This window comes from Oncorhynchus gorbuscha, linkage group LG19 (assembly GCF_021184085.1).
Source record: "Oncorhynchus gorbuscha isolate QuinsamMale2020 ecotype Even-year linkage group LG19, OgorEven_v1.0, whole genome shotgun sequence".
NCBI classification, from domain to species: domain Eukaryota; kingdom Metazoa; phylum Chordata; class Actinopteri; order Salmoniformes; family Salmonidae; genus Oncorhynchus; species Oncorhynchus gorbuscha.
Window position 1 is genome coordinate 10,279,622 of NC_060191.1, and position 10,902 is coordinate 10,290,523.

Genomic DNA, 10,902 nt, shown 5'->3' on the forward strand with positions numbered 1-10,902 from the left:
GTTGTTTTCCAGAGAGACATCAGGGATTGTAACATACTCTGTTTCACGGATACATGGCTCTATTGGGATATACTGTCGGAGTCGGTACCGCCACGTGGATTCTCAGTGCATCACGCAAACAAGAATAAACATCTCTCCGGGAAGAAGGGTGGGACAACTTCCGGTGAAAATGGAGGGCGCACAATTCAAATAAATAATCATAAATATTATGGATTTTAAACAAATACCGGTAAGCATCTTATATCGACTGAAAGCTTTAATTATTGTTAATCTAACTGCACTGTCCGATTTACAGTAAGTATTACAGCGAAAACATGCCATGCAATTGTTTGAGGACGGCGCCCCACATCAAAATATTTTTCCTCCGGCACAGGTTTCATACATTCACATATAACAATTAAATATTCACTTAATTTTTGAAAATCTTCCTCTGATTTGTCATCCAAAGGGTCCCAGCTATAACATGTAGTGTCGTTTTGTTAGATAAAATCCTAAAGTCAGTCTAGTAGGCGCCATCGATTTGAGTAATCCACTTGTTCAACTTGCAGAGAAAGGAATCCGGAAATCTTCCCCTAACTTTGTTTCAACAAGTAAACATACATTTCTATTTACTCCTCAGATACCCTCAAATGTAATCAAGCTATAATATTTGTTTTGGAAAGAAGTATGTTCAATAGGAAACCGATTTTAGCAGGTGCGTAATGTCTTCATGGCGCTCGCAAACACAAATTTTCAAGACTGTGTCCTACTAAAACTGATATTTCTTATTAGTTTTTGAAGTTACAAGCCTGAAACCTTGAACATAGACTGTTGACACCCTGTGGAAGCCATATGAATTGCATCCAGGGAGCAAATTTTCAATATGACCTTTCTCTTGCATTTTTAAGAGGATGGTCTCTCTCAGAAAAAACATTCTGGTTGTTTTTTCTTTGGATTTTCTCCTACCATATCTATTGTGTTATATTTTCCTACATTATTTTAACATTTCTACAAACTTCAAAGTGTTTTCTTTCCAATGATACCAATTATATGCCACCAGTCTTTGGATGTGCCCCGTAGAAGAATATTCATAGTTACCAACAACCCTTCATGTGTTAAAGGATGAAGAGCCAGAAATTCTTCATATTTCTCTAGATAGATCAAAGGATCTTCATCATCCTCCCGTCCTCCAAAGTTGGGAGACTTGACCTTCAATGGTAGTTTGTATCTGTGAACAGCAACGCCACTCTCTTCCCGGCGTGGGCCTCCAGATCTATTCTCTGTTGCCACAGTAGGCTCCCTTCCTGTCATCGGCCACACCGTGTCTCTTCTCTGGACAAACTCAGCATCTCTTCTTGCTGCAGACCTGGCATCTCTCCTTGTCCCAGACACTGAGAAATGGACAGACGTAGCTTCATCACACAATGAGATGCCACTTTTGAACTAAGGTCCTTGAGTTTTGTCCAACTGTCTGCCTCTCCACGCCAAACAATCAACCATCGACTGCCTGATTTCTGTTATAGCAGCATCAAAGGCATTTTGTGCGTTGGCATTAACGGTCAATATAGTACCGGAGAACATCTTGCCTTACAGCATTGTAATGGAATGCCTGAATATCTCTTTGCACAGGCTAACTTGGGGCGGCAGGGTAGCCTAGTGGTTAGAGCGTTGGACTAGTAACCGGAAGGTTGCAAGTTCAAATCCTCCAAGCTGACAAGTACAAATCTGTCGTTCTGCCCCTGAACAGGCAGTTAACCCACTAGCCTAGTTAAATAAAGGTCAAATTTAAGCGTGAAGTCAAACAATTGTATTTATCATCTTCCTCATCATCATTGTGGATCGGTTGCCTGAGGCTGAGGCTACCTCAGAATGGGCATGGCCAAGAGGTGGTTCATCAGTACTCCCTTCTTCAACCTGAGAATCTCCCACATACAGTGCATCTAAAGTCACTGTTAGATCGCTTGTTTAGTCACAAAGGGACCAGCCGTGAAATCTAAAAGAAGCCCCCCTTCCTGCTCAAGGGGAGAATCCTCCCTCTCATGATGGATATCAACAAGAGTTGTAGAAGCAGCCATGGATAAGCAATCCTAAAACCCCAATTATCCTATCAACTCACAGAAAATGATATCTCTCACTGTCCCTTCGTGGTCGCCATTTTCTGTCAACAAACTTGCATAAACCACACAACCTGGTCAGAAATAAAGATTAGGAAACCTATTCAGTGCAATGGTGTATTGATAGGAATACTATGGGTTTCTACATAAACAACACAAACATAATACAATAATCAGCAATACATGAATAGACCTGTCAGAGCCAACAGTAACCATAAGAAAACCTTAGTCCTACCAGAACCTCCGGTTGATTCTTTCAGTCCTTGAATGGAAGTCCAAATCCAAGTCCATAGAAAGATGTGTAATCCAAAGGAAAGAACTCTAAAAAAAATGCTACTAAAAGTAAATCCCAACGGAATCTGGATGCAAAGTCACAATCCAACTGAAAAAGGTAAAGGTCCAAGTGAAAAGACTGTCTCTGAACTATTCAGTGTCGATTATACCAACAAACAGTTGTTTGGGTGAGAATAGAGGACTAATATCCCTCTGGCACACAGCAAAACAATGCCAGCTCTCTCTCAAAATGGGCTTGCAGACAAATGGCACTTGTGGCGTGGCCACGCCTCTGACCTCACCCATAACTGCACCATTCAATACCTACTGCTTTATAGGCAACTATATTTCCAATACAGTGTGATACTCTAGTCTTGGCCAAGTACATACTACAATACATTATTTTCATAAATTCAGTTATTTCAAGGGCAGCATATTATGCTTTCATGTTGATAACACATGTTACAACTGTATGACACCACACATACTGTACCTGTCTATAGCATTAAAATACATACAGTAAGTCTTAGTAGGGACACTTGTAAATTGGGATCGCATAGTCATTCTGGAGGAAATGCATCTCCCTGTAGCCTAACTGTTTGGTGTCTCATAATGACTGTTTTGTTTATCTCATGCTGCTATTTATTTTGCATTATGCTGAAATTAGTTGGGATCAGATAAAGTCTTAATTAGATAATGACTTAGTTGTTTGTCTGCGTTATATGTCATAATGACAATAGAATGACTAGATAGTGTCACGCCTTGGTCTTAGTATTTTGTGTTTTCTTTAATTATTTGTTCAGGCCAGGGTGTGACATGGGTTTATTGTGTTGTCATATTGTTTTTTTGTAGGCATTGGGATTGTGGCTGATTAGGGGTGTGTCTAGCATAGGCTTGGCTGCCTGAGGCGGTTCTCAATCAGAGTCAGGTGATTCTCGTTGTCTCTGATTGGGAACCATATTTAGGTAGCCTGGGTTTCACTGTGTATTTTGTGGGTGATTGTTCCTGTCTCTGTGTCCTTTCACCAGATAAACTCGGTCACTTTGGTTTTTCTTTTTTATATTTTTTACTTGTTTTGGAAAAAGAGAACGAGCGCCATTCTCCTTGCGGAGATGGTGCTAAATACATCTACACGGTCGGTCCCTGGGATTGGGCTGGCCAACACGATTCGGTTTGCTTTGAAGGAAAAGGAGTTGGAGCCATTAGCACGGAAATCGTTTGGAAGGATAATATTGATGGGGATTCTAAAGCTGACGGTGAAGGACGTGTTTTGTTTCCATGGCAACTCGTTGGAGGGAGCATACGACGTGGCGCTATATACAGAGGAAAAACACGATGATATCCTGAGGAGGGCAAGAGCGGTGGGAGGTGAGAGGCCTATGTGCCACTATGAAATAACAAGCCTGGCGAAGAATAACTTTAGGGTTGTAACTGTCAATATTTACAACCCTTACGTTAAGGACGAAGAGGTGAGGGCTTTTCTGGGGAGATACATGGATAACGTCTCCTCAGTAAGGCACCTCAAAGACTCCCTTGGGTTTTGGAATGGGAGGAGAGGCTTCCAGGTCCTCCTCAGAGAGGACCCAAGGGGACATGGTGGCTACCTCCATCCTCCTGCTATGTTCTCCCTAGGGGCTGACAGGGGGATGTTGTTTTATGCACGTCAGCCCCCATTTTGCAGGCGCTGTATGGCCTACGGTAACATATTCGCCTCATGCAGTGCAAGAAAATGCAGATTTTGTGCATCTGAGGATCACGAGGCGTGACAAGTCTAAGACGTGCCATGGGTGTGGCTCGTCAGCACACCTGTGGAGGGGGTGCCCGGCCCGTCAGAGGTCATATGCGTCTGCGGCTGGGGGGGGAGCAGGAGCAGGGGATGGGGGAAGAAGAGGAGGGGAAGGAAGCACGCCTCATGACCAGAGTTCAGGTCCAGAGGGGAAGGCCACAAGGAAGAAGGAGGAGCCAGATGCGGCGGATGGAAGAGAGAAGGAAACGGAAGGCACGGGAGTAGGAGAACCAGAAAAAGCGGCGGAAGAAGGCAACCGAGTGGAGGAGCATGAGAGAGAAGAAAGCGAGGGAGCAGTGGTGGAGAAGGAGACGGTGGAAGAGAAAGTGGACTGGGGGGAAAGTGCCCTGGTGGAAGAGATGAGGGGTATGGTGGAGGAGCTGGCGGGGGGGTGGTATCTCTTCACTGCCGCCATCACCAAAGAAGAGTATGAAGAGGAGGGGGCGATTGGCCGACAGTGAGGGGGAAGGGATGGCCAAGAGAGTGATGGGGGCGGGAGAAACCTCTGGGTTGCTGCTGGTTTCCCCAGGCCCTCAACTTCTGTTGGGTGGGGACACACATAACAAGACTCAGGACTGGGTACAAGAGGAGGTGGGGAGTTTTTTGTTTGGGGACTCAGCCTCCCCAATTTTTTTCCAAACCAGCTGCAACACTGGGGAGGGGGAGGATTGTGGGGGTAGACCCAGGGTGCAGGGCACCCCGGAGCCAAACACTATTCCTGCATCCTGGGATGGTGTGATGGAGGAAGAGGGGGATATCGGGATTACGAATGGTGTTCTCACCGGTAGATATGGAGCAGGGGAGCATCGGGTGAGTCTCCTGTTTATGTTTTCTTTCTGTCTGGGTTTAGAATTTGAGTGTATTACATGTTTTTATTTTTTTTCATGGAGTCTAATTTTACTTTTGTTAGTTTAAATGTAAGGGGTTTAAGGGATTTTGTTAAGAAGAGGGCGGTTTTTAGTTATTTGGAGGGTGTGGGGTTTGATTTTTGTTTTTTACAGGAGGTTCACCTGAGGGATGGAGGGGATGTTATTAGGTTTAAGAGGGAGTGGGACAAGGGGGAGTCAGTTTGGGGTGTTGGGGGGGTGCACTCATCGGGGGTAGGGATTTTGTGTGGGCACAGGGAGTTAAAAGTGGAGGATTCTTTTGTGGTAACGCAGGGGAGGGTTATAGGGGTGGATGTCACGATAAGGGATTGTAAATTTAGATTAGTGGTGGTGTATGGGCCACAGGTGGTGGCAGACAGGAGGGAGATGGTGGACTGTCTGACGCCCCTGTGTGTCACAAATAGGGAATTAGTGATAGGGGGAGACTTTAATACAGATTAAGGAAGAGGGGGGGATAGCAGTGCGGGCGCCATTGCCAGGCTAATGGCTTGCCATGGTCTGGTAGATGGTGGTCTGCACACTACTCCGAAAATGGACGGTCCTACATGGCGTAACTCCAGGGGGGTTGAGCGGAGGCTCGACTATATTTTGGTACCCAGGTCTTTGGGTAAGTTGTCTGGGCGGCTGTTGCCTGTTTTCTTTTCGGATCACGACGGGGTGCTCCTGCAGGTGGGGTCGCCAGTCTGCCTCTTTGGTAGAGGGTACTGGAAGCTAGATTGGGATGTGCTGGAGGAGCAGGCTTTTGTTGACAGGTTTTATGGTTTCTTTTGGAGGCATGAGGGCCTCCGGTCCATGTGCGAGGGGGTGTTAGAGTGGTGGGAATTAGTTAAGGTGAGGTTTAGGGATTTTATAATAGGGTATTGCAAGAGGAAAAAAAGGGAGGAGAGGAGGGAGGTGGATCGTATCCAGAGGTTAATTGAACTCGAATACGAGGCAGGCAACCTCGGCGGGTCGTTTGACTGGGAGAGATCCGCAACCCTAAAGGCGCAGCTCAGGGAGTTGCAGGAGCGGAAGGCTCGAGCTTTCCTTGAGCGAGCGCATAGTGGCTTTCTAGAACATAATGAGACTTGTTCTGCTATGTTCTTTAAGTTGGTTAGGGCAAGACAGAGTAGGAAGGTAATGCATGGTGTTAGGGAAGAAAATGGTAGTATAGTTAGAGAACCAGAGGATATGGTCAGGGTGACAACTGATCATTTCCAAGGTTTATTTAAGGAAAGGGAAATAGATGTAGAGCAGGGAAATGTGTTTTTAGAACACTTGTCCAGGCGGTTGCCGGAGGACATTAGAGAAGTGATGGAGGCCCAGATCTCACTAGAAGAGGTTGAGAGCGCTCTTAGGAGGATGGGAAAAGGGAAGGTGCCTGGGATAGATGGGCTGCCGGCTGAGTCTTATCTCAAGTTTTGGGGTATACTTGGACCAGTGGTCCTCGAAGTCTTGAAGGCCATCCTTGAGACGGGTGTCCCGGGGGGGATCAATGGCTGTTGGTGTGCTGTCACTTTTATATAAGAGGGGGAAGTAACAGACCTTGGCAACTGGCGGCCGTTGACCATGCTGTGTGTAGATTACAAGCTACTTGCAAAGGTTTTAGCAGACCGGTTGCACAGCCCTTCCCTACGTCGTTCATGAGGATCAGACGTGTGGGGTAGAGGGCCGCTCTATTAGATGGAACCTACAGTTAATCAGGGACTCCATCGCTTGGGTTGAAGATAGAGGTCTGCCTTTAATGGTAGCAGCGCTAGATCAGGCGAAAGCCTTCGATCGCGTGAATAGATCCTTTTTATTCAGAGTGTTAGGTCGATTAGGATTTGGGGAGTAGTTTATAGGATGGATTCGTACATTATATGTCGGAGCGGGGTGCCGAGTTAGTGTAAATAGTCGCTTAGGTGACGTTTTTGACCTCTCGTCTGGGGTCAGGCAGGGGTGCCCACTCTCGGCTCTCCTCTTCGTTCTGTACATGGAGCCTCTGGGGGCTGCCATTAGGGCAGACGCAGGGGTGGAAGGCTTGCTGATCCCTGGAAGTGGTGGGCTGCGTGTTAAGGGCGACGCAGTACGCCGATGACACTTCCTTGCTGTTGTGCAAGGACTCGTGCCTGACAAGGTCCCTTGCCATCTTTGGGGATTTCACCCGAGCGTCGGGAGCAGTTCTGAACCATGCAAAGTCTTCCGTCAAGTTTTTCGGAAGATGGCGCGGTAGAACGGATGTGCCTGGGGGGTTATCTCTCTGTGAAGGGGCCCTGAGGATTCTTGGGGTTCATTTTGAGACCTCCGGCTCAGCGACGCTAAACTGGAACATGCGTATCGCAGTGGTACAGAGGAAGCTAGCAATGTGGAATGCTAGGTATTTGTCTTTCTTGGGCAAAGTCCTGGTCCTAAAGGTGGATGTGTTGCCGTCTCTTTTGTATTTGTCATACATCTACCCATTGCCGGCTTGTCTGAGGAGGCCTCTAGTGAGGCTTGTGTTTCAGTTTATGTGGAGTGGCAGGTGCGAGTGGGTCGCAAGGGCACGCATGATCTGTCCCATCGGGGAGGGAGGTAGGGGGGTACCACATTTCCCCCTCAAGCTGGACTCAATTTTTGTTTCCTTCTTGTTAACGGAATTGCTCAGCCAGTGATACACCCGTCCGGTTACCTCCTGCGGGTGTTTTTCTCGTATCAGGCAAGAAGCATAATGGTGTGGTCTAACACGGGTCCTCGGGCGGAACAGCTGCCGTGGCACTTTGGTCATGCGGCCAAGTGGCTGCGTGCGCACCCTGACATTGAAGTTGCCCGACTAGGTTTAGATCACAGGCACCTGTACGAGGAGGTCAGAAAGGCAGGGAGTCCGGCGCCTGTAGTGGGCATCTCGGAAGTGGTCTGGGAGGGAGTGCAGGCGCGGGGTCTGGATAACAGGCTCAAGGATCTGAATTGGTTGAGCCTTCATAAGTGTTTGCCGGTACGTTCCATCTTGTACCGGTATAATTTAGTGCAATCCCCCACCTGTCTAAGATCCTCTTGTAGCAGGGAGGAGACTGTGCGCCATGTCTTTTGGAACTGTGCCTTTGCCGGAGTAGTATGGGCTAGGGCACGGGTGTTGTTAGGTTTGGTAAAGGGGGATTTTGTATTGACGTGGGCCAGGTTAGAGAGGGGTGTAGGGAGAGCGAGAGGGACGGATAGGGACAGGTTTCTGCTCTGGCTTCTCATGAGTCTCTTTATACGGGGGCTGTGGGAAGCAAGGCAGAACATGGGGAAGACAGGGATAGATTGGGGGGTGGAAGGGATAGTGAGGAGGGTGGAATGAGATTTGAGGGGGAGGATGAAGAGGGAGGAGAGGAAGTGGGGGCAACGTGCTGCTCGGGAGAGGTGGAAGGGGGGTTTAGGGCTGGGTGTCATTTAGATTTGTAAGAGGATAGATTAGGGACGGGGAGATAGGGAGAGGTATTTTGTAGGGTGACGGGGAGGGAAGATGCTCCCCTGAGGTTTTGTTTGGGGTTTATGTTTTAGTTTAATTAGTTTATTTAAAATACCATTATTTGTGTATATATGTAAATTATGAGTTGTAAAGAATGAATGGTATTGAAGATAATAAATTATTTTTTATAAAAATATTTAAAAAAAATAAAAATAGGCTGTGATAGGTTTTCTCGTTCCGTTTGTTGTTTTGTATATTTATAGTTATTTCATGTATCACTTTATTCTTCATTAAAGAAAATGAGTAACCACCACGCTGCATTTTGGTCCGCTTCTCTTTCAACAGACGAACGCCTTTACAGATAGGGTAATTTTTCTGAAGAAAAACTGTGCTGTTTATCATGATCTTGTTTTTGTCATGATACTGTTTCTACATTTGCCAGATCATTTACCAGCCATTGACTTATTGATAAATTAAAGCAGGGGAGTCAAACTAATTTTATCCAAGGGCCATAGTTGTTCTTCACCTCGGTTCGGAGGGCCACATCGCAGTTTCGTGAAAAGCTACAGGGGAAAAATGCCTTTGGCCATCATTTTTGCAATATCTTTCTAAAACTGTGGCTTTTGTTTTGTCATCAAAATAAGTTATTTCCATCGTATTTTTTTGCATTTTTTCTATTCCCCGACCCGACAGTATCTTTAATTGCAGTGATTGTTAGCAGGCTAAGGTACTATTGTCATTTCTACACGGTTTATATCTGGTTCTAATAATTCTCCTAGCCTTTTTTCAAGATTGAAAAAATCTAGTCAACATGACAGACCACATTAAATGGACACATTTAGGCCTTGTGTTAATCACGTTAATTACAGCATTAAGATGTTGAAAGCAGTCGTGATCAGTCTGGATCAGATAACGACTTGGATGGTAAGTCATCTGCTTAATTTGGTTGTTCATGATGACATAAGAAGAACTACAAAGGGTCATTTACCTGAAGATTTACCTGTGTGCTTGATTAAGGTGTCCATCTAGCTTTATTGAAGTGTGGCCCTGCTTCACGTTTTAAAGTTTGAACGTTTCTATTGTAAACAGTTTGAGAAGTAGCGCTCTAACATATTATAATTAGTCAGAAATACACTACATGACCCAAAAAGTATGTGGACGCCTAATCGTCAAAACATGGAACATGGAATTGGTACCCCCTCTGCTGCTTTAACAGCCTTTGCTTCTCTAACAGGCTGTCCACTAGATGTTGGAACATTGCTGATGTGACTTGCTTCCATTTAGCCATAAGATAATTTTGGCGTTCCAATTCATCCCAAAGGTGTTCGATGGGGTTGAGGTAAGGGCTCTGTCCAGGCCAGTCAAGTTCTTCCACACCGATCTCAACCTACCTTTGCGCACAGGGCCATTGTCATGCTGAAACAGGAAAGGGCCTTCCCCAAACTGTTTCCATAAAGTTGGATGCACAGAATCGTCTAGAATGTCATTGTATGCTGTAGCGTTAAGATTTCCCTTCACTGGAACTAAGAGGCCTAGCCCAAATCATGGAAAACAGCCCCAGACCATGATTCCTAAACCACACTTTACAGTTGGCACTATGCATTGGGGCAGGTAGCGTTCTCCTGGCATCCGCCAGGCCCAGATTTGTCCGTTAGACTGCCAGATGGTGAAGCATGATTCATCACTCCAGAGAACCCGTTTCCACTGCTTCCAGAGTCCAATGGCTCCGAGCTTTACACCACTCCAGCCGACGCTTGGTATTGTACATGGTGATGTTAGGCTTGTGTGTGTGGCTGCTCGGCCATGGAAACACATTTCATGAAGCTCCCGAAGAACAGTTCTTGCACAGACGTTGCTTCCATAGGCAGTTTGTAACTCGGTACTGAGTGTTGCAACCAAGGACATTTTCAGCACTCGCCAGACCCGTTCTGTGAGCTCGTGTGGCCTATCACTTCGCAGCTGAGCCATTGTTTCTCCTAGACATTTCCACTTCACAATAACAGCACTGACAGTTGACCGGGGCAGCTCTAGCAGGGCCGAAATTTGACAAACTGACTTGCTGGATAGGTGGAATCCAATGACGGTGCAAGGTTGAAAGTCACTGAGCTCTTCAGTAAGGCTGTCAATGTTTGTCTATGGAGATTGCATGGCTGTGTGCTTGATTTTACACACCAAGGACATTCTTAATTGTGCTAGAGGATATCTTATACCTTGACACACCTTCACTTTTAAAATAATGATATAAGCTGGTGTTCAAACCATAGAACGTATGGCTCATATTGTAAAGGACTGTTTCCATGTGCAGTCCAGATGATCTTATAGTTTTTCTCAATCGCATACAAGCAATTTTGGGATCTGTCTTGTAATGTAGCTACACTGAGTGAACAAAACATTAAGAATACTTTCCTTATATTGGTTTGCACCCCCACTCCCTTTTGCCCTCAGAACAACCTCAATTCGTCATAGCGTGGACTC

At 46.0% G+C, this 10,902-nt stretch overlaps 1 long non-coding RNA gene across 4 annotated transcripts in view; it reads right to left on the reverse strand.

Annotated features, from left to right (window-relative positions):
• LOC124005503 overlaps window positions 1-2,698 on the reverse strand; it is a 42,861-nt gene extending 40,163 nt beyond the window's left edge. For 2 of the 4 annotated variants that reach the window (XR_006833626.1, XR_006833624.1), the window contains exons 1-2: window positions 2,329-2,698; window positions 1,078-1,370 (exon numbers count right to left, since the gene is read on the reverse strand). This is a non-coding gene — a long non-coding RNA (uncharacterized LOC124005503). The remainder of the gene's footprint in view (window positions 1-1,077; window positions 1,371-2,328) is intronic. The other 2 variants (XR_006833625.1, XR_006833627.1) reach the window with 2 other exon arrangements.
• Window positions 2,699-10,902: the final 8,204 nt, after the last annotated feature.